Genomic DNA, 23,720 nt, shown 5'->3' with positions numbered 1-23,720 from the left:
TTATAATATAGACACACATTTAATTTACTATTTGAAACATTGCAAAGTAAAATACCAGTGATTTGTTGCTAAAATCACAGTATTTATATAAACACTACACGTGTTTAAGCATGTTGTTGCTAACATTAATTTGTACACACAACGACGTAAAGCAAGTTTTGCAAGTTGCAACTTGAAATTTACACCATGACCTCAAGGTTATGATCTCAAAAGAAAATATTAAAGCTTTTTGCCTTTCAAAATTTTTATTCTGCTTTACAAGATTAATGTGGATTTTTTTACTCTGTATTTACTTGTTAAAAACATCCAGGAAAGCTTCACTACAGGAAGGTCAATGTTATCTCTTTGATATCCTTAATAAATTACCAAGTAACTCAACACTGCAAATGGCAGGGGGAGGTGATACCTCCCCCTGTCTCACTGTGGCTTTCAAACATCCTTCAATTTTGTCCACAGAGCAATAGGTAAAGAGTGGCAAAGTTCAAGTGTTCTTCACATGTGGCATTTTAATACTCCCCTTCATGGTCTCCATGGGTAAAACAAATTATTAATATCCCTGCGCAAATTGTGATTGTCTGAAGGATGTCAACATTTGGATAGTTAGAAGCCAGAGAAACTGGATTGTGACAATTTTCCCCATTTCCCATGGATTATGGAACAGCTGTCAGATGGTAACAACTTACACTATTAAGCTAGTCTGCATTTGAACTGGTGACCTAGGAGTGAAATATTCTCTCTTATGACCGTTCATTCTCTCATTAACAAGGCCCCTGAGTCTTTTACTTTCCACTGAATAGTTCTTCCTTTTTTTTCCCCCCTTTCCCAAATTAGATGTATTTTCCTGATTATCCTGTAGGATCACTCCAACTGGTGCATCTCTTTCAGACACCTGTGATCAGGGATAGAGCAATTGCTGGCTAGGCACTTAATGGAGAAGGTAAAATACAATAAATAATATCTACATTGCACCACATAACTGAAATAGAGGTTGTAAATAATTTGAGGATTAAATCCAAAATGAAGGCAAGGATATAAAGTATAATGCTACATTTTTATAGATGTACACATCCACACATTAGCACTGCCTACACCACATTTATCAGCACTAAGACTGAACAAGAAAAGCAGAGTTCATTCTGACGGAAAAGCACTGAGTTCAAAGAAGCTATATATCAATATATCTGCCAAAATGCCACAGTAGATGAACAACTTGTCCTAGAAATATCACATGTTCTCGCTCTCCAAGTCCTGTAACATTTTTAACAAGCTGATACCTCTTAAAGACTCAAACTCCTGCAGGATTTTACTGAACATACCCTGAGGCAATGGATGTTGTAGAACTATAAAAATCACAGAAAGATATAGTGGAGAGAAACAAAGCCACAACCCCACTATCAAAAGACACAAAACTGTCAAAGTGACTATATATTTATTCACTAGAGATGCAGAAAACTACGAGAAACATAAAAGAGGAATAGGCAGCAACCATTTAATCTTTAAAGTAAGGAAGAGTGGATGACAGCCAAACATATAGAAGCAAGAAGAACAAAAATAAACTATCATTAAGAAAGGATAACAGGCATTTAATAGCCCCAAATCACAACTGCTTCTTCATTCATCCTTCTTGGCATAATAGACTAGAAGGAAAGTGGAACAGCAAAAAGGGAAGCAACTTACTCATATTTAAAAGGGCACTTATATTCACAACACTTAACCATACTTAAAAGACTTGGCACAGTTAATTCCATGGATATGCAAGACTGTATAGGATTTAGCAGTAGAACAACAACACAAGAGCAGGCTAGAAATTCTAAACCACACTTTCAGTAGTTTTTTTTACAAAAACAAGCAAAATAACTGGTTAGTGGCTTCAGTTATTTTTTATAATCAGGTTTTGCAAATAAGTACAAAATGAAGTTCCCAACCAATATACAACAACTACAGATATAAATACTTATGTCATTAAGCAAAGGGTCTGACCTGAAGCATATAAACCAGGCATCTTTTTCAGTCAACTAGGCAATTAAAATTTAGACACACTTAGAAGTGAAGGTGCCACTTTATGTTTCAAAATTTACTTTTAACAGGGATTCTAAATGTGTTGGTGTTTCTCCAAGCTAGGGGTTAAATTACTTTCTGGTCCATCTGAACCATAACCAAAAAGCATTTTATGAATGCAATAATGCACTTCAATAAATGGAGCTCACAATGGATACTCACTTTTCTCTGGGGAAAGAAGAAAACTAGTGTTCTCTTTCTGCTTCACAACACATTGGCAGTCTAAGGTATCCTTCAAAGGCACAGTGCCCACTGTGTATTACTGGATTTATTTCACTTATATAGATGCAAGAAGTTAAGTACAGCCCCTCACCTAAGGTCCAACTTCTCATCTCTCCAACTGTTACCTTTCTTATTTGTGCAGAAACTAACATTATTTCTTAACTCCATCCGAGTTTCCATTTCCATTTTGGAAAAAAAAAATGTGAGGTAATTCTGAAAAAGGGCCTTAAAGTTAAACCACATATATTTAAATACTCTTATTTATACTACAATAGCCATTCTATTACCATAATAATAAGCATATGGATATAAATAAATGCTTCACTTCATTTTTGTCAGCATTTGCAGAAAATAATATGACAGAGAGCAGGGCTCCAGGGACTCTTTTGACATTATTGAACAACCTCTTTGCCTAGGATCTGCCTGTAGCTGCCCTGCTACAGACAGGTTATACAGACAGATTACACAAAGGAGGATCTGCTGTTGGCTTTCCAATGCAAGACTCAGAGACTTACACAAAGAATTGGCTAATGGGAATGCAAATAGCATCACCTGTATAAAGCAGAACAAAAACCCACAGCAAGAAAATCCCAACAATTTAGCCTCCATTTAAATACTTTCTAAAGGATGCTTCTCTAAGGGGGCCCTTGTGAAGACTCTTTCTGCATGCACCAAGGAGCAACAGCTAAGATTTCCCATACAAAATCTCTATTAGTACTTCATTATTCCATTTCAAAAACAATGAAATACAAGAGGTTTTTAGCTTCAGAGGCCATGAAACTTAATAACACACCCTAACAATAAGAGCGTAGTATCAAGTGCTATATTACTGGATGTAACTCACAGAGCTAATTCCTGAAAATTTAATAGCAACCTACATGTGGTAAAGCATCCAAACTAACTTGAAACAATTATTTTTTAGGGAAGTGCGCCATATATTACAGAGCAGTTTAAAAGGCCGAAAAATTTGGGATACTCTGCTGCAAAAGGACTTCCAGTATTCCAGCTGGGGAATATCCTACACTGCCAAAGCTCCAGGAGAGAGCTTGTTACCACTTTAAAGTGCAGAAGGAAGAGAAGGGGTGTGAGGGCAAATCAAACCTCTCAGGGGGCTCCTTTAAGGACAGACTCCTGCTGGTCCTGGGCATATTGGATAGCATCCCCAGCCTGAGACAAGTCAGGAAAGTCAGAGTCGTTATTTGTAGCAGAACGCTACTAAAATAAAGATTTAGAAGGTCATTAGAGATCATTTATACAATAGCCTTTAGTTTACTCAGCAAAATAAGGGGCACTCATTTCCACATGTAATCACCTGGAGACAGATACAGCCCTGCAGTCTACAAGCAAAAAGAAACCTTTTTTTTTAATGAAATGTGGCCAATTACCTGCTTTTTACATGTTGCATTTCAAGTGCACTTGAAGTCAAAAACCTACAAATTTTCAATTCTTATAATGTCTCATGGGGGGGGGGAATTAAATATCTGCACTATTAACAGCTCCACCCATAAATTAATTTAAAATTAACATGGGGGAGCAGTCTCCAACAAACCTATGGATCACATGGCACACCTGAGGCCGCCTTGATAGAACTTCAAGACAAAGGTTCCATGCAAAATTAGCCTGAATGAAGTTCAGGTAAAATCACAGCTCTGAAAGGAATACTCTTTTTGGCTTTTAAAAAATTATTAATAACTTGATGTGAGAATTCATTTAGAGTGCTAATGTCAGAGCTGAATTTTTACACAGTTTCACTGCTGTTCTTTAATAGCTTTTTAGATGTGCATCAATTGAGCATAAATTTAGAAAGAAGTAAAAAACCAAGTAGAAAGTTACATGGCTGTATAAAATGACAATATAAGAAAGCCATTTGTGAATATACTAAGCCTGACCTCAAACAGGTGGAAATCCACAAAGCTTCCTTTTACACCAGCTGAGAATTTGACCTATTGAATTTAAGATGACATTTCCCATCAATATTTTATTTTTTTTTCATGCCCATTGACAGTTTTCTATGTACTGTATGAACCAATATGAACTAAATCTATTAGCTGCTGTACTCAAGACTCAGCATGATGACATTAGAAATAATAAGGATCAAGTTCAGCTCTTTCCTTTTTTCCTCCTTTATCACGCTTTACAACTCTTTCAGAACTTGATAATTCTGCTTGGCACCATTCCAGCTACCTTGTCTTATTTCAATAAATAAAACAATCTGAAAATTAATGTGGAGCATGCAGAAACTAAGTTAGAGATTAAGGATAAATTGAGGATGCTCTAAAGCAGTAAAAATAAATTGATTTTTATTGCAATGAAACCACCTGTAATAGGCTGCTTCAGCAATCTTGTACCCTGTGATAGAGGCCTGACCTGCCCACACATCAAAGCACAGAGGGTGAGGTTCACTACAAACTCACTTCTCAGCTGAGGACCATCCTTGGCACAGGTGGGAGGAGAAGGGAGGGAGGCCTGCAGCATTCTTACTCACCCAGTAAGGCTGGTACAGTATTGGTATTCCCTTGGAAAAGCAAACGAGAAAACGGAAATTACCTGCATTTAGATTTTACTTCCATTTCCCAGGAGCATTGGGCACGCTGCCTTTTATTTGGGGTGAATAATGGGACAGCCATAATGTGCAGAAAGATCTCAGGTGTGGAACACAGAGGTGTAAAAAGTAGGGAGTCATAAGGGAAAGAAGGGGGTGTAAGAAAATTAAATGTAAACTGCTGATAAAGAACAGAAGCATAGTAAGAAAAAGAGCATTCTTCTACAATGGGATACAGCCAGCACCCACTTATTCTACAATAAAAACTTCAGCCTGAAATGGCAATCTTCTTACTAACTAGCAAACTGTAGCAAAAGAACCTGTAGTTAATCCTTGCACTGTGCCACTGGATATTACTCCATGGCATTAATTTGGCAGTGCATTTACCTTTTAGTGCGCTCAAAGCTGCAAAATACTTTGAATATATCACAGAACATGGTAGAGGGAAGTAGGAGATTGTGGCAGCTGCAAAGGAAGCAGTTTGCATCTAGCATTTGGGAGCAAATTAACAAATAATACAAAGTAGCTAATTGATCATTGAGAATGCACTCTCATGTCAAGAGTCTTGGCTAGTAAACCAAGCTGATGAGGGCAAAAAACCAATCTCACTTGGCTACAGCTCTTGGGCTTCCAACATCTGCTACAAATAAATTGACCCTGCTTTCTGATGAAGTTTATCCTCTTACCCTCAAGAGTCCTGAAAAACTGGTCTCTGAATGCAGGAAAATAAAGTACAAGTTCTTTCACCTTCCACATGCCAGTCCCAATCTGCGAGCTCCAGCCTCAACTCCTCAGATTGCTGAGACAGTATACATTTCTCACCCAAGTTCGATCTAAACATATTCTCAGTAAACATTTAATTCCAATAAAATGTCACGTTTATCACATAAGTATTTTTGTTGAAGCAGATTCCTTTTTCCTAAACACATGATTTCATTTCACAGCTGTTGTTTGTCTTGAAAAGCAACAGCAACAAAGACACACACAACAAGAAAAACCACCCAAATCCTTATCAATGCCCACATCTTGGAAAAATAACTTCACTCACAATTTTCAAGTAAGACAGCATATCCTGAAACTCCATCTCTGGCCTTTCTTTGAGCACAGGCAAGAGGGGCTTTTCACTAAACTTCAGTGTCAATAACCAATAAAGAAACGCTGTTGTCATCTTACTGCAAAGCTCCCATACCTTCTTGGTGATTTCTAATGGGCACCTCCTTGCAGCGCTGACTCCTTCACAGCACAACCAACCAACTCCAACTCTCTCCTCACCCACTCTTTTACAGCACTCATGTTCTTATTGGACACAGCTGTGGCCTGTTAAAGGCAGGCCTGTTCCTAATCTTTGGTGATTGGTACACCTGCAACTCATCAGGTGTGAGACTGCCTTCCACACTATTCTCTTAGGTTCTATCCCTTCACAATCCCCTTTTTTAATTACAAAGTTGCACCATCTCTGGAAAGATATGTTTGAGTAAATTGATATTACAACATTCACATATCCCACTTAGGACTAACAATATACAAATGTTCAGGCAACATGTCACAGTAAGAACATACATTTCTAAGTTCTGATTTAGTTTTGCTTTTCACAGTCTAGAACATCAACCTAAGGCTTTTCACAAGCTAATGCTGTGTTTACTATCTTTTGCAGGGCCCTCTGCAAAAGACAGTAAATCGAGTACCAACATATTTTGTATGGATTTAACTTTGGAATATGTCTGTGCCCTGACCTTGATTCGCTACCCAAACTTACATTACATATCAGAAACCCTTATACTTACACTTGTAGAATATTGACAATATCAGTAGCTGTACAACTTGATAAGGCAACTCACAAGCATAAGCTAAAGGCTATGTATTCAGCTAGTAACCAATCAACAGTTACATAATTTTATCAATAACTATAGAACTTGAATAACATCTGTCAAATGTTCTTATGTGTATGGAATATAAACTTTTACACTTATGCCTAATAAAAAATTAATAGCTGCAATTCACAAACAAAATGCATGTTTCATCAGCAAACAAATACACCACACTGAATGATAGAGCTACTCTGTCCCCAGCTCCCACTGCTGGTTTAACAACTCTCTTCTTCCTTTTACAGTTTTTTGTTGTATTAGTTGGCCACTGCAAGCCTCTCTTGCCCTGCTCTGTTTTCCATGTAGATAAAGCAATCTATTCTTCACTAGACATGTTATTTCCCACTGTCTCCCCAGCAGCTCACCTGTGCTCCAGGTGTCCAAATCCATCAGGTCAGGACCAGGCAGCCTCCCCTGCTGCTCTCAGTGCTACGCTGGGCTCCATCTCTGGCTGCACCTTGCTCCACAGCCCAATCCTGAATCACATCAGGCTACTGTGGAGATGGCCACTATTCAATTCTAGAAGGCTTCTCTTACATACTGACTGTGCAGCTCTGGCTCTGCCTCTCAGAGCTCCATGTTACAGCTTGTGTCCTTCTTCTTGCGGATGGTATATCATACATATTCCAGACTTCCAGGTTCCCAGGTCTGCCTGGCTGTAACTCATCTGGATTTTTAGGCTCTCAGGCTCTTGGTGTGCCTGACTTCACTATCTTATTTCTCTTAGGTCTGCAGTCATCTTCCTGAACCACCTTGGGATCACATTGCTTAATATTAAAGTCCTTTTTCCCAAACCACCTTACTGCTCTCTACTGTTCTCTACCCAAATAGCCATGGGATCACGTTGGGCTCACCAAATGTTGTCATCTTATTGCAAAGCTCCCATATCTTCTCAGTGACTTCTCATGTGCAGCTCCTCACAGCACAACCAACAAACTCCAACTCCCTTCTCAACCACCTGAGCCACTCTTTTATAGCACCCTTCTAATTGGACACAGCTGTGGCCTATTAAGGGCAGGCCTGTTCCTAATCTTTGGTGATTGGCACAGCTGCAACTCCTCAGGTGTGAGATTACCTACTGCACTATTCTCTTACATTCTATCTCCCCACAAAATACACCTTCAGGTGCATGACTCACCCTAAATACAAATTTTTAGGAGGAACCAACTCTGGACACAGTCATTGGTCCCCACTGACATTTTGGTCAAGCTGCTAGAGTGTAACAGTGCAAGCCTATCCTGAAGATAACTGACTTGGGATGGGAGATTCCTTCCCACTGTGGGCACCTGGTTAACATTTCAGTACTATCTAAAACTGGAAGGAAATAAAGCTGTTCTTCTCAACACTTCCAGAAGACATCTGACACACAGCCTGCAAGGGAGTCCATCACCAAACTGCTAAAGCAGATGGTTTTCTCCTCCATTCTCTGCACATTGAAGGCTTAGCCCATTCCCAGTCGGTTCCTCATTGTCACTCATCTGTGACTTGACTCTCCATCTGTATTGCCGTATGCTGAGTGATAAGGTCAGATCAAAGTCCTATCCACAATTAAAAATAAAAAACAAAAAATCCTGCTATGTAGCATCTTAGGCAAACAAGACAAAATTTAACAGCAATATTAAAAAATTTCTAACTCCCACCTCAAATGAAAACATAACCATTCTGTAAGTACATGAGTATAAAACTAGGGTTAGTTTCAAATTCTGCCAGTGTTCAAGTTCATGGCTCAGAAAACAATACTCTGGATTGCTTAAGGGTGTTGTTTTCAAATCTTATTTTCTCTTTATCATGCATTTCTGCAAAGAAATAAAACACTATCAGATATTCTGTGTAGTAACCATATGTGGATAAAAAACGAAACCTGCAAAGCAGCTGAAGTAAACTATTTCACAACAAAACTGTTTTCTCTCTCCGTCTCATGTTCCTTCCTCACCCTGGCATTCTAGAGCACCCAACGAAATGGTGGTGAAATTTATGTAGTTACTCAAACCTCCAATGTCCCTAAAACTGCTGACACAACATCCTTCTCTCAGGACGCTACTTCTCATGGGTGATGAAGCAAAGAACACCTTTATCTGCACATGTCAAGATAAGTAAAATTCATGTCAGCCCTTGCAAAACAAAACTACTGGTGCAGAAGGTCACTAACCACTTCAGGCCAAACACTGCACTAAGGAACTTATCCTGCAAACTTTTCCGCTACAAGGCAGGGTCAATGGAGAACATGAAGAATATATGTATATAAGTGAGGTTAAATCCTTGTTGAGGGACTTTTGCATGAGCTAGAATTATTATCCTGAATATTTACTGTTGTTCTGGAGTATTGAAATAGAGTTACATAATAAAAGCTGTTATAGTTATTCTCCTCATAACCTAGGAAGAACTGTAGGTGTGATTATAGATAAACTAGCAATTCAGCAAAGCATTTAACCTTGTGCTCTACAACTATCCCTACTTAGCAAAATCCTTGGACTCAGATGAAAGTTTTAAATGCTCTAGGTAATAAACAGCAGTGGAACAGCAGCTAGATACTGAAATTACCAGCTCAGGAGGACAATTTTTATGCCTATGCAAACTAATGGCAGTACTTGAAATACCACTGGCCCACATAGTAAACCAACAGCTATATAATTGCAAAAGAGGAAGGAAGAAACAGCTGAAGTAAAAAAAAAAAAAAATATATATATATATTTACCTAAAATCATTAACCATCTAGAACATTTCAAACCATTTTTTCTGGCTTAGTACTGTGTAGATCAGTCAATGGGGAAATGGAAGCACAAGAACAGTTCAGGTACACAGAACTGCTTCTCTGGTGTGACTGCCCAACTTGTAGCAGTTCCTGGTTGAGGATGTTCCTAGCTCTGAGGTCACATCTGTATTTTTACTCATCATGTTTCATATAGAATATTTTTTCCTTATTCAATTGATGTTTTAATCCATTTTGGCCACTGCAGCATTTGCCAACGTGGTCCATAACAATAGAAGCAATTCCTTACATTTCATAAACATACTGTTTAAACAGATATATCAGATTTCATGAATCAAATATTTGGTTAGTTTTGTGCTCCTTACAGACAAAAAGCCCTTCAGCTGCTGAGTTCAGTAAGGATGGTGCAGGGTACACCAGCACAGACTGCTCAGTGGACCCCCAGGTATCACAATGCCATTCCTGGTATTTTGTAAAGCTGCGTGAGAAGGAGGAAACTTCTACATTTGTATCCTTTCAAATGCTTTATTCAACCACTTTTAACACAGAACTGAGTGTATTCTCTTAGCAGGTGAGACTCAGGGACACTGGGTCAGGACCTGTAGGCAGTTTTGGTCCATCTCCCTCCTGCTGCTTTCAATGCTAAGGGAGGGCTGAAGCACTTGCCACTGAGGCCACCTCACATCTACAAATGGGGACATTAAAGCAGGTGTCCCTGCACTGTTCTGTCTCCAGAGCTGGAGAAAGACAGCAGGAAAGCATTGATAATGATTATGTTACTTTCGGCTATCCCATGGGAAATAACTTCATCCAAAAAACACAAAAAGTTCTTGGGCATGACAAAAATCCTTCGTATTTGTCATCACAAGATATAGTCTTCCACATAGATGAATTATTACTGAGATTAAAACCAAAAAAGCAATTTTACCTTCAGTCTCTATTTCCACTCAGGTTGCAGCTCACGAGGGATACTAAAGTGAGCATAAGAAGAAAAAACCCCAATAATCTCTGTATTAAATAAAAAAGTTACCATAAAGAAATGCATTTTAAAAATAAACAATCCATACCCACAGAAAGTAGAAAATTAAAACCATAAATGTAAATTTAAACTTAAGGAAACACATTTTCCAAGTCTTCAGAGTCCAATAATCACCAACAAGCTAGCAACAGACTCCTCTGAAGTGAATGGCATTTCTACATCACTTTCTTGGTTTTTATGGCTTCAGACATCTGGGCTGACTAATACAAAATCAAATCTTGATGGGGGCATGCAGAGGAGGAAATCACATGAACAGCACAATCCAACAAATTGTGGAGTTTTGCAATCATAAAACACCACATTGCAAGGCTCATAGAAATTTTTCATGTAATCAGGGCTAACATAGCTTTAGGAAAAAAAAAACACCTTCAAAGGCTATTTTCAGTATTAATACTTAAACTGAATTAGTTACTTATTTGAAGTCTTAAATGACTATGAAGCATATTACTCTTCAGATGTAGTTTAATCATTTTCAGGAATGGTAAGCATGGATTTGTGAATGAATCTTCTTCAACTTCACAAAGAGCAAGTAATAAACAACAAGCCTGATTGTACCTTAAGACTTGATTAATCAGTTTCTTTAATTAGAACCCCAATATATCTTGCAATTTCAGGGTGATCAGGTAGAACTCCCATTTGAGATTTTCACTGATTATATTTCGTTCTTTGGAGAAGTAGCAAATTTGTATGGGACACTGGGCAGATGTCAAAGGCAGTGAAAGGGAGCAGGACTTTCCTCCTCTGAGGGATTTACAGAAGCAGTTGGTCTAAATTTGCTCCAAAAATCCCTTTGTATGCAGATTAACCCTCTCTCATTTACATGAGAAAAATCTTTCCCTCAAATCTCGCAGTTGTTATGCACAGTAGCGACTCATGGCTGTCCCTTTGATTACATTATAAATTAATATTTGCCCTTGCTTTCCAATCAATAGGAAAGAGTGTTTTGTCAAAAGGCACGCTGTTGGCAGCACTCGAGCATATTCATGAGGGCTTAGCAGTGATTAGGGCGCTCAGGCACAGGCAGCAGCAGCAGAGCTTCTCCCACCCTGTGCGCTTTGTGTGCTGTGAAACAAGTCAATCACTTGTTTTTAAAATTTTCAAAGTTACATAGTAATAAAATGGCTATAAAAATAGCAACACAATTAGAGTAATTACAATTGGGACAGTTTGAATTAGGACAATATAAGACAATAGAAGCAGAGTTACAGACATCCGGGCACCTTTTTCTGGGCTGCATAAGCCCAAAAAAGGACACACATTAACAGAGGATTAACTTCTAAAGACAGTAGACCTGTTGTATATTCATATATCTCCTACATGATGCCTAACTTTCATTCAAACACAGGATTCTGCCTGGGCATCCTCAACTTCTTCCTCATAAGCCTAATGGCGTCATCCTACCCAAGCGAGGCATGAAGAAGTTTCTCCTGATAATGGAGCAATAAATTATTTCTCTATAAGATTCAGGTGTCCTGTGACTGCTTTTTCTAAAGAAAGGACTTGCACTGAGATAAAGTACCCTACATAGCATAGCTTCTATTTTCACATTTTGTTATAACCTAAAGCTATATTTAACACACCACTTAAGACAATGAACATTGTCTTAAGCATTACTTTCTAACAAAACACACCTAACATTCATTTTAATATTTGCAAAAGCCCAACCACAAAACACTCATTTTTCACACGTGCTCTGCACCTCGCATCCTTCCTGGATATTTTCCACAGGCTCTAATAGTTCCCAGTTGGCCTCCCCAGGGCAGACCTTTGCACAGCTGGGAAGCCGACGTTGCTATGGAGCACCACCACCATTACTGAACAAAGGTGCAAAACGCTGCATTACAGCTGACACGCAGCTCAGGAAGGCATTAAGTGTCTTTACCGAGCTGTCACTGCCAGCCCTGTGGGACACAGAGCCAAGTCACGGGTCCAGGAAAATAATACACTGCGTTAGCAATAACTGTGACAGAAAGCTGAAGGGGTTACGCAGAATTAAGTGTACCACATATGGCCGTGCTTGGCAAAGGTTGACTGAACTAATATTGACTGTTTCAAAGCACACAGCTCTGCTCCAGCCTCTCAGAAACCCAAATGTGTTGCTAGAATGGTGATCTGACCAAGAGTTATTACCTGTTTTAAATATAGATATATAGTAGACATTACATGTCTATTTTGTATATACATATATCTATTAATTTATCTGTATGAGAGTGAATCACACGGTTTTGAAGCTTACACATGCCAGCCTTATTCACTGCCCTATGAATTGTAAATGTACATCCCTACACCACAGTCTATGCCTTATAAGAATATATAAGTAAGCCAAGTAGTGCTCTCCACTATTTTGTATTTCTGACACTCTCTTCTGTAACTTGGAAAAATTTCCATACAGTAAAATGTAGTAAATTAGACAACACTATGATCCATCAAGTGTCCCTGCCCCTGTTAACATCTTCAGGTCTCAGAGTCAATCTATAAAATATGCTTATTCAGATACACTTTTAATCACAGGTTTACACATGAGAGAGGAAATGCTGACTTGTTCTTTTGCCTCCAAATTTTTTTTTTGGCGGGATGCTATCAACAGGCAGGTGGCCATAAAAACCCACCAGTTCTTTTTTATCAAGCAAAGTCTTCTCTTGTACTAAAATATAATTTACTTTGTGTAACCTCCCAGTTTAAGCCTTCATATTCCTTATACCTAAGTTTGAAAGTCTCTGACTAAATAAAATGCTCCCCTGGGATCTAAGTATGCATCTTATATAGACACACACAGGAAATCCTGATCTTCATATGACCTTGTGAAAACACTCACTATAAATTAGGGTCTGAGAACAATCAATTCTAGAGTTACCATGGCAGCTGTGGTTACAGGTTACCTTTACTTAACATGTTGGTTCCAGTGTCACATGAGGTATGAATCCAGCTGAGCAGTGACAATTTGGCAGAGCAGAAAAAAGCTTCTGATCAAACCAAGACATTGCCCATCTGCTAGAACTTCTGCAATCAACACTGTCCATATCAACCCATTATTAATTCCTACTAAAGAGCACCACACAGGACAACATGAACTTATCCATTCAGGGTTTTACTGCATTATGGCAATATTTAGGTGTTTCCTCTAGATCAGGATGTTTTCCAGAGAAACACACGTAGTGGGAGCAAAAAGTTTATCTCCCAAAGAATAAGACCTTTTCTTTTTCTACAAAGAAAAACACTTATGTTCATCATGGCTGAACACTATTTCATATCAGTATTCCAGAGTAGGTTTGGATGTGGTGATTTTATTGTTGTTTTGCTAGGGATTTTTTGAAATTGCTAAGTATGTTTTTGCTACAGCTAATGAAAATAATTGAGGAGTTGAGGGACTTGTTTTAAACCTCAGAAAAGTGGGAAGACTTGCTTTGACAAGAAATCACTTCAATTTTATCGGCCAGATGGATAAGGCTTTGCAGCTCTATGGAAATGTAAACCATTCCACATTTCTCATCTAACAAAAAAGACACAATATGGAGTTAAATTGTATCTCCATTATGAAAACAGCAAGTCAAATCAGACTCTTTTAAATCTATGAGCTTAATTCACTCTTCAACAAAGCTATTCCAAGTGCAAACATAGGCAGACTTTGAAAAAGCACTACTAAGTAAACAAACTCAAACATACAAGTTATGCTATATCAGTAAAACCTGACTCAAATGCAAACAGTGGCTGGGTTCTTACTCAAAAAAGAATTCCCAAGTTTAAATGAAAATACAGTAGGGGAGGAAAATCACATGATATTACATATTTAATAGGGAATGAAGAAAGCAAGCTCTCCCTTCTCCAAGCACAGCTCCTTTCAGTGTCCCCACTGGAGATGCACAGGAGTTATTTCACACCTAGGGCTGCCAGCACATCACAAGATGCTTTGATGCACCCTGGCCAAGCTTTTTTGCTGCTATTTACATTCTGCCCATTGTCTGACTTCACTGTCCACTACAAAAAAAACCTGCTAAATAGAGTGTACACATATAATCCATGGAGACCTGGTCAACTGCTACCTAACATCAGTTAACTTTGACTTTTAAATATGCAGCACAGCTGCATATTTATGTGACATAAATGCTTACAACTATCCATATCCAATATACTTACAAAAAAGGAGAGTTTGGATTAATATTACCCATGAAGGTGCTGTTGCTTGACACCACATTAATTCAGTTTTCTCCAGGGGAATCTATTCACTGCAGTGGTGCAGTGAATAGCAATACCACAGTAAGTAGTTTTTTAATAATTTCTGATAATTCAATAATTTCAGAACATGGTCTGGGGATGTTATAGCTACAGATAATGAATATTTTATATACTTTTTTTAAGGATTTTTTTATTTCATGCCAGACTGACATGGAACAAAAAGAATTTAAACTGAGGGTTTCTAAAACGTTGGAAAGGAGCAAATAGGAGTTATAGAGTTGCCAGCCTTTCTCCTAAAGTAACATTGTCTCTGTTAATAAAATATTTCAAGTCCATTACTACTAGCGCAATGCAGGTTTTGTGATAATTTTGGGGTTTAAGTGCATCATACCTTTATTTTACCACTTGCCCAAATAATTCAAATCAACACTGGTAAAAAAATGACAGATGTCCATTAGCATAAGTGACTGATCAAAAAATAACATTAATGCCTTATTACTTATAACATATTCACCCAAATGTTTCATTAACTTCGTAATGCAATATTAATGAGAGAGATAACTAAAATTTTCTGGACCCAGCAAGTGCAAACCGCCAGCTAATCATTAAACGCCAGCTCTCCTTTCACTTAGTTTCATCTGCACAGGTTCCTCACAAATTCCCATTCACAGATCACAAAAGAACAATTTGGGTTACTTCAAGAATTAATTAGACATCTGTATGAAAGCCACTAGAACAACTGCTCCTCCTGCGAGTTCATAAAGCTGTTTAATTTGCTCTTGTATTTTCATTCAGAGGAGCTGGCAACACCACAATAAAACGCAGCATGCAGAGATAGCAAGCCAAATTTCTCACTTAATTGTTCACTTTCATTTACTATGCTCATTTAAAAGAAGCAAGCACTAACACCTTTTAACCTCAGCAGTGACACAGCTGGGGCACTCCTCACACATAATGCCGAATGACTTGGAATAACGCGCCCCTTGTCAATCTGTAAAGAGCATTCAGGTTGAGATTTAAAGTCTGTGCTCGCATTAGCAAAAGCCTGAAAACCCCTCACTCTTGTACAGTTTAGCTTTTATTATGTTTATGTCTTGGCAGCTAATTGCCTGAAGAAAGGAAAAGAAAACGCTGAACAGGAAGTATTGAAATGTGTATTAAATGCTGAAGAATAATAAAACAGCATAATTACTGATTTCTTTTCTGGAACATCTTACCTTCTTCACTGAGGAGTTAAATAGCCATTTGAATGATGCTCTTTTGCAAAGCTGTCTTTATAGAGCTGCTATTGAGCAGAAGTAATAGACAAGCTCCTATATGGGACACAGGACAGATAGGATTTCTGTATTCAGCAGAGGTATTCCACAAGAAACTTGGCTTAGCCATGGAAATAATGTCACTGAAAAGTCAGAGTGAGCCCTGTGGAGAGCTAATTGAGGGTGGAGACAAGGATAATCCTCCCTCTGAACAGCAGCCCTGGCTAACCATAGCTAATATCTGCTGCGTACTACAGCAATATATTTTTCTAGTCTCCCACCATGGAGCTGGAAAGATTGGTGCATCCTTTCTCCCTCAACCTGAAAGTCCTTTTAAGATTTTCAAATTTGCTATCTGCAAAGAAAACCTAGCCACTCAGGCTCATGTGCAATGTGAAAACTGGCTGGAGCATACCAGCACTGATGTCCATCTGTCAGCATGGCACTTAGCCCAAAGACAAGGTGGGACGCCAGTTCCAGCAGGGCGTAGGTGCCAATTAAATACAAATTTAGAGTGATAGCCTGCAGAAGGCAGAAAACAGCATAAATTCTGCAAAGAGGCATTACTGATGGTAAATACTGCCAAATGTTTTATTGTAAGGGATCACTTGTGTTTATGATAGCAGGCATTATGAGTCAGATCCAAATCCCACAAAAGTCAAAGTAGCCTTCCAAACACTGCAGAGAGTATACATATGTAATGCGTGTCACAGCCTGCTCTTGCTAACTTGAATAGCAAGACTATTTAATTCATCAGAACAACTGAGGCCTTAGAGAACGTGCTTTTTCCCAATCAATCTGCATGACAGTGAAAACTCTCTCTGCACAGAAAGCACTAATTAGGTGTGATTGACAAGGCAAAAAGAAAGACTGCAATGCTTGCCCTAAAAAAAAAAAAAAAAACCCACAACACAAAAGTACACTATAAGAAAAGCTTGGCTGGCTGCAACTCCGTTTTCACCCTTCCCTGTGGCAAAAAGGTTTCAATTAAGTAATACTCATGTCAGCTACCTCCTAAATAACTTCCGAAACAAATGTGCTACCAAGATAAACAAAACCTGGAAATTTGCATTTATTCTTCATCAAAGAAGAAATAAAATGCATCAAGGCATTGCTATTGTTGTTATTTTTCATTGACAGACTCAAATTTCCTTCTCAATTCCCTCCTCCTTGGTTTCACTACCTACCTTCCAACCTCTGCTACTCCAGCCTTCCCCTCCTCCAGAGACAAAGGGAGATGGAAAAAAAGCACATCACAAAACCCAGTGGTTCCTGTGAACTGCAAGACGTGAGAAGGGAAGGGCTGCAAGGGCCAAATAAAGAGAGGCAGCGGTTGAGGACCAGCTGATACCAAACAAGTCAGGTCTAACAGGTGTGGATCCAAATTAAAGCTTCTGGAAGCAGCTGGGTGCAGGGGGAATTGAGAGGGCAGTGGCTCAGAGAGGACAGACCGTGAGCAGGGGTGGGTTGTCAGAGTTAGGGACTGTGGTGCTGGACAGGGCATCCAACCAAGCTTCTGGAGCTCTGTGGTGACAGACTTGGAAGGCAGGCAGATGGAGCACAGAGGAGGAACATGGACCACCTCACACCAGGCTTTCAGAAACAACCACCATGCCAAATTCAAACAGCTCTTCCTCACTTAGCTTTTCACCCCCTCAACCTCTAACCTAGCCCTGCTCTCCCCCATCCATATCTGTCATCTCTAGATGTTGGCAAACACTGCCAATATTGGGATCCAACTCCAATAGACAATAAACACAGATAAACTGTTGTCAAAGTTTGCAAGAGAGGTAATGCTGGGGCTGATGCAGCTCATGAACTCACCCTGCCACTTGAAATGGAAGTATGTTGCACAGGCACACTGTTACAGTAGGAGAGTTGAACATCTTGGTGTTAATATAGTTCTAATGGCTTGTTTCTGTGAGGCGTATGTATCACTCAAATAACTTTCCCCTTCTTAAGCTTTACTTGAAACTGTCTGACCAGGGAAATAACACCTCATTTCCAATACCTGTCTTTGTTTCTTCTGTCAAAATCACAGCATTTCAAAGTGTCAGATTCAGCTATCAGGCAGATTTCTGCCACTACAACAGATAGAAAAAAAAACAAACAATCTTGTTGTTGTTGTTTCAATTTGGAGACAAAATTGAAAAAAAAAAGCCCCAAATAAATAAAAATACCATAAAATCTCTTTAGAATACATTTCATAAACAATTCAACATTAATTTGCATTAATTCATGTAGGAGGATTACTAGTGTCTGCTTTACAAGAAACTGAACTTTACAGGGGCGTGTAAACATCTCTCCTGCATTAGAATAAGACATAAGTTTGTGGGGTTTTTTTCCAGAACGCTTATCATCAAATGTTGGATAAGCCCAGCATCTTTAGGTGCCAGCTTGGACTGGGGTACTTTTACTATTCAAATCTTCCCTTAAAGAAGCCTTAAAGAATGAATTTTGTATTTGAAGGAAAAAAAAGACAATTTAAGAACTCTGCATTTGTATTCCGTTTTCTTTCTCTCCTAGAACAACTCTTCTTCTCTCTGAAAAACATTAACTGCAGCAACTTTCTCTTTATTGCGCCTCTATACAGTCTCATTTACTGAAAATGGGGAAGTCAAGCTTCTGGAAGGTTTAGGGATGGAAGAATTGCAGTCTAATTTCCAGTTCCTGCAAAAGACCCTGGTAAAAATCACTTTTGCTGAATTCATCACTGAAAAGCACAGAACAAGTTATCCCTAACAAATACAGAACCTCAGGTAATATTCCAGCACAGAACAAAATTCATCACACTCTAAATCATACAAAAATTTCACAAAAGATAAACAAGTATCTTTCAAACACTGGTACACAAACAGATGATGGGTACCCGAAACAGCAACCACTTGATAACAAAGGATTATAAAGCACAATGCAGTCCTTCAGTGTGGCCTAAGCAATGCATGTCTGCAAATTTGTCAGTGAATTGTAAAACCAAAGGCCTGTTATTGAAATTATCTTGCAAGTGGGTGTTTCTTGCATTCCTTGTAATGTATGACAGACATGCCTTAAACTTCCCAGGAACTGAGCTCAAATTTAACAGGATCCCAAATCATTAAAGCTCATTAAACTATAATGACAGGAAATTTTAGTTGAATCCACAGTGTTAATACACAGTGTAAAGTACAGAGTTTTGATAAGGATAATTTTCTGCCTTTTTTCTGCCTAGGTCTGAGTAACAAGTTTAAACACAGATAAATTTTAGCATTCCATTGTACATACCCACCCTCCCCCAAAATCAAGACTTGAAATTTTGTGAAAGTCTTAATTCCTTATATTCCTTATTTCCCTATATGTTCTCACACCCTTAACCTTGTGTGTGCTGTCTTTAGGACAGCAAAAAGGCTCCTTTCCTTCCAAGTGACAAGGTGTGAGCACAAATTTCCTGGTAGAGGCTCACAGAGCCTTCCCTAGAGTTTAAAGAACATCTGCCATGCTTTTCCATAAGTAGATGAGTTAAGAGGGGAATATTAAATGGTATCAAATCAGAGTGCCCTAATTTGGCTGCCTGGAAACAGACAAAGGGTGATCTCTCAAAGAGCATATAAAGCATAGAGATGGATTATTATTAACACTAACTGTAGTAGTATTAATTTCTAATAAGAAGTAGGGATAATAATATTGTTATTACCCATAACATGATTCCAATTATGTAATAAGGCAATTCAGCCACTTTTTGTCAGAAATGAGTAAACTAGAATCTCTAAAAACTGATTTGGCCAGAAAACTGCATGTACTGTGATGATCACCAGCTAGTATTTCCTGTGTCAGTGTCTGAATTTAAATGGAGCCTTGTTACCTGAGGGGCTGCTATTGGAGACAGATGTTATTGAAGCAGCAGACAAATCCATAGATTTAGGGACACATTTAATGATCTCTCCGGATGCAAGATTACTGGCTGAAAGGTGTTTCACAAGTGGATTTCAGGTAGTCTATGCCCACCTCCAGCTTTATAGAAGTGCATCATGCTCTTGGCATCCTCAGTTCTCACTGCACAGCAGCATGACAATCCTTTTGCCTTTGTTGTGAACTGCAGAGGTGTCAGACCTACAAAATGAACGCATTAACAATGGCACAATGACTTGCTTGTGCCTGTATAAGTAGAACAAAGTCATGACAAGAAATTGGAAAGATCTGCTCTGCACTACCAGGGCATTTCTGAATGCCAGCTGCAACACAAGCTCTTAGAACGAAATCCCTCACTAAAATAAACACAGATTTGGACTATTAAACCTCTTCCTACTAAAATACTGATTTCGCTCAGTATTTGCTGGTCTGGAGGAACCTAAAAGGAGGACAATCTTTCCAAAATCTCTTCCTCACTTCTTGCATCTCTGCTGCATCCACTCTAGCACAACACACAGAATTTCATTTACATAAAGTGTCCCTAGTACTGGATTACCACACAAAGGTTTGGTTTTTTTTTTCTTCCCATCCATTTAACAATTCCTCAAGGAAAAGTGCCCAAGCAGAGGCCCTTCCTGGCTAAGATGGGTCTGTCGCAATGGGTTCATTTTGATCCTCTCCTCTGGACAGAATGTGCTCCATCACCAGTGCACCAAGCAAGGCTGTTTCCCACATCCTGCTGTTTAACTCTGAGCCACAAGACTCACCAAAACCCAAATAACTCCAGACAAGCCTGTGGTCATTGCCTTCACCCCACACTGCCATGGAAAAGAGTTCACTGAGGATCAAGCACTTGACTGTTTGAAGGAAAACTGATTTGCTCCAAGGTGTAACTCCAGAAAGTCTCTCTTGGTACCAGAGCTCAGGCAGGAGCAATTTACTCAGCCCTTTCCAGCACTGGGAGGTGTTGCATCATTTTAGAGGCACACAGTGAGTATAAGCCCGCCAAAAAGAAAATGCTAGCCTAGCTGAACCAGATCCAAACTGTGCCAGGGAAACTCCCACTGTTCCTTAAGCTACAAGGATGAAAACACTCACTCAGATTATACAGGGTACTGAAAAGAAAAAGAAGAAAATAGAAATTGATATTTTGCAGTTAGAAAGTAAGGACTTCTACCAGTTTTACCAACAGGCAACATAATGGATCATTACCCATTACATCCATATGCAGAAGCCCAACAGATTTACAGGCATCCTACAGCTCATTAGCACTAGAGATAATAGCTGTTGATTAAAAACTGACACATTGATCATTTGCTCATGTTTTTGATTTGCCCAAAGCTTCCACACAACTCCTTACAGTCTCCTGAAGCATTCTATCCCCCAGATCATGAAAACTGTGGTCTCAGCTTCATGAACACACATCCTGAGTCCATCTATTTATGGTATTTATGCAGCATGTCCTTTGATAGGTTCCTGCCCATATAATTTAGTCATAAAATCATGCCAGGCCCATGACATGATTTGCTTCAAATTATTAAACCACTTTGTTCATTATTTATTATGGCAATATTGTTGCCCTGTAACAGCTAAGGTTATGTTAGCATTTCCATTACAAACACGGATACATCAGGGGATTTAAAACTTGACTGTAAAAATCTTGCTTTAGGCTGGGAAGCTGCAGACAAGGTTTCAGCTGACAAGTGATTTTTACTTTTAAACACTTTGTATTAAGAATGAAAACAAAACCCATCTCCTAGCAATTTGGCTATAGATAAGGAAGAAAATAATTGCCATTTGCTATCAAATGACTTTCGCATAGACATTTTCCTAAATTAAGATATTTATAGCATGCCCTGGGTCATTTTGTTGTATTTTAAAATTATAAGGCAATTCAACTCTGTAAAGCTGGCCACTATATCTTCTTAATAGTTCAATATTTTATGTATGGAACTCAGAAATTGTACAAAAGCATCATACCCTGCACATGTAAATGTAACAAATTGCTATTTAAGGACACATAATGGACATTTCTTTACCTCAATATCCATACAGAGGTGTTTCAATACAACTTTTCAACCAAATTGAAAACCCCAAATTAATAATAACATTTTTCAACACTGAATAATTCATTGCTTCTCCATAAAGTGCTGATCCTATTGCCTATGCCCACCTCAGCAGTGTTTATGGGACTAGTATATATTTTTTTAAAGTGTGGCTATTATTTGTTTATAGATGCAAAAGCCCAACACAGTATGAAATTATGCTTCTTCCCAGCATTAAGATTAAAAGAAAGAAAAAACTCAATTTTGCCAGTGCATTTGCTCATAATTCAGATGCAGAGCACATCCTATTCTGATGGATTAGAGAGACAGACCATTCACCTTCAAAGAAGGTGGAAAGTAATCTTTGCTTGAGGCACAGCAAATTCCAGTACAGTTCACTTTTCCTATTAATGCATAAGCAGATATATGATAAGGATTAGTAATAAGGCCGCATGGTTTCCTGCACTAAGCTGTCTCAGACATCTTAGGCATAATTTGTCCATTTGCTTTTTTATATAGGTACCTATCCATAGGCAGCTCATGGGTTACCCAAATGTAATGTATTGGTATATCAGCTGTTTTCAGTTGCAATGATTGAATGAATCATCCCTGAGACAGGAAGCTGGAATTTTAAGTAATCATTTGTTTTTGCTACCTTATAATCAAAAGAATTCTTTATTGCGCACAATTGGGGTTTAGGGAGTGTAAATTTGAGATTGAAATGGAGAAAGAGGAAGAAGTTCAAGCTCACATTTGATCATGCTTCAATATTGAGTTTCATTTCTCTGACAGCTACCCTAAAGTAACCAGAAGATTACTATTTTTAATAATGGAAAGGTTACAGCAAAATTGTAAGTAAAACGTTGAACTCCATCTTTAAAAAAAAAAAAAAAAATGCTCGGTACATACACTCTTCCAGAGACATTTAGAACAAAACATTTTCATCTTGCAACAGCAAAAACAAACATGAAGACTCTAATACTTAAGAAAAAAAAAACAAAAACATTTGAGTCACATCTCAGAGCTCTTGTTACTATGATTTATCATATTATGTACTTTGTCATCTAGAGTCAATAATGTTTGCGTGTGAACAAATTTAACTACACTTTGAAGAGACTGGTTTCAGGAGTAGATGCAGACATTTTGCAATCACTATAGATACATTTGTGAACTTATCCTTTGTTCCCTGTGGTATCTTTATCAAATTTGGCATTTTCATATAAAACACTATCATTAGTCTCTGATGTGCTTCTTCCCAAATCTTTTTTGCACTCACTTCACTCTGACCTTCCTTTAGCCTTCACAGTCATACACAAAGAAACCCCAGAGGATAAGACACCAAGAAATGATTCAGCGTATCCCTCTGATCAAAAGCTGCAGCAATTACAGAATTGTAAAATAACAGAAGGGTTTGTGTTGGAAGGTACCTGAAAGAACAACTCATTCCAACCCCCTGCCATGGGCAGGAACATTTTCCACTATCCCAGGTTGCTCAGAGCCCAATCTAACCTGGTCTTGAACAGATCCAGGCATGGGGCAGCCACAGCTTCTCTGGGCAACCTGTGCCAGGGCCTCACCACCTTCACAGTAAATAATTTTTCCTTTAAGAAATTTCTTCCGAGGTAATTTCTCCCTAGCTAATTTCTCCCTAATTTACCTCACAGCATTCCCAACAGATGTGTTCCCAAGCTATTCTTGAGGCTTTCGTACCATGGATAATTCACAGTTTTCCCAACAAATCTCTTTCAGAGTTTTACCATCTCTGTCATTGCAAAGATTTGCCAGACATATAGAGGATTCTTCCATGTTGTCATGGAGAATTTATTTGCATCTGTCTGCATATGCAAAGACTGATAGGTGACTCAGTTTTCTCACCTCCTCCAGAGTTAACAGTCTATTACCTCCCTCTTCATTTCAAAATCATG

At 38.6% G+C, this 23,720-nt stretch overlaps 1 long non-coding RNA gene across 1 annotated transcript in view; it reads right to left on the bottom strand.

The window, feature by feature from the left end:
* LOC131554910 (uncharacterized) overlaps positions 1–19,843 on the bottom strand; it is a 53,126-nt gene extending 33,283 nt beyond the window's left edge. Inside the window, exon 1 of the long non-coding RNA XR_009274471.1 lies at positions 19,704–19,843. This is a non-coding gene — a long non-coding RNA (uncharacterized LOC131554910). The remainder of the gene's footprint in view (positions 1–19,703) is intronic.
* Positions 19,844–23,720: the final 3,877 nt, after the last annotated feature.

The sequence above is a fragment of the Ammospiza caudacuta genome, chromosome 2 (genome assembly GCF_027887145.1).
Source record: "Ammospiza caudacuta isolate bAmmCau1 chromosome 2, bAmmCau1.pri, whole genome shotgun sequence".
Lineage (NCBI taxonomy): Eukaryota > Metazoa > Chordata > Aves > Passeriformes > Passerellidae > Ammospiza > Ammospiza caudacuta.
This window is presented reverse-complemented; position numbering and strand designations above follow the sequence as displayed.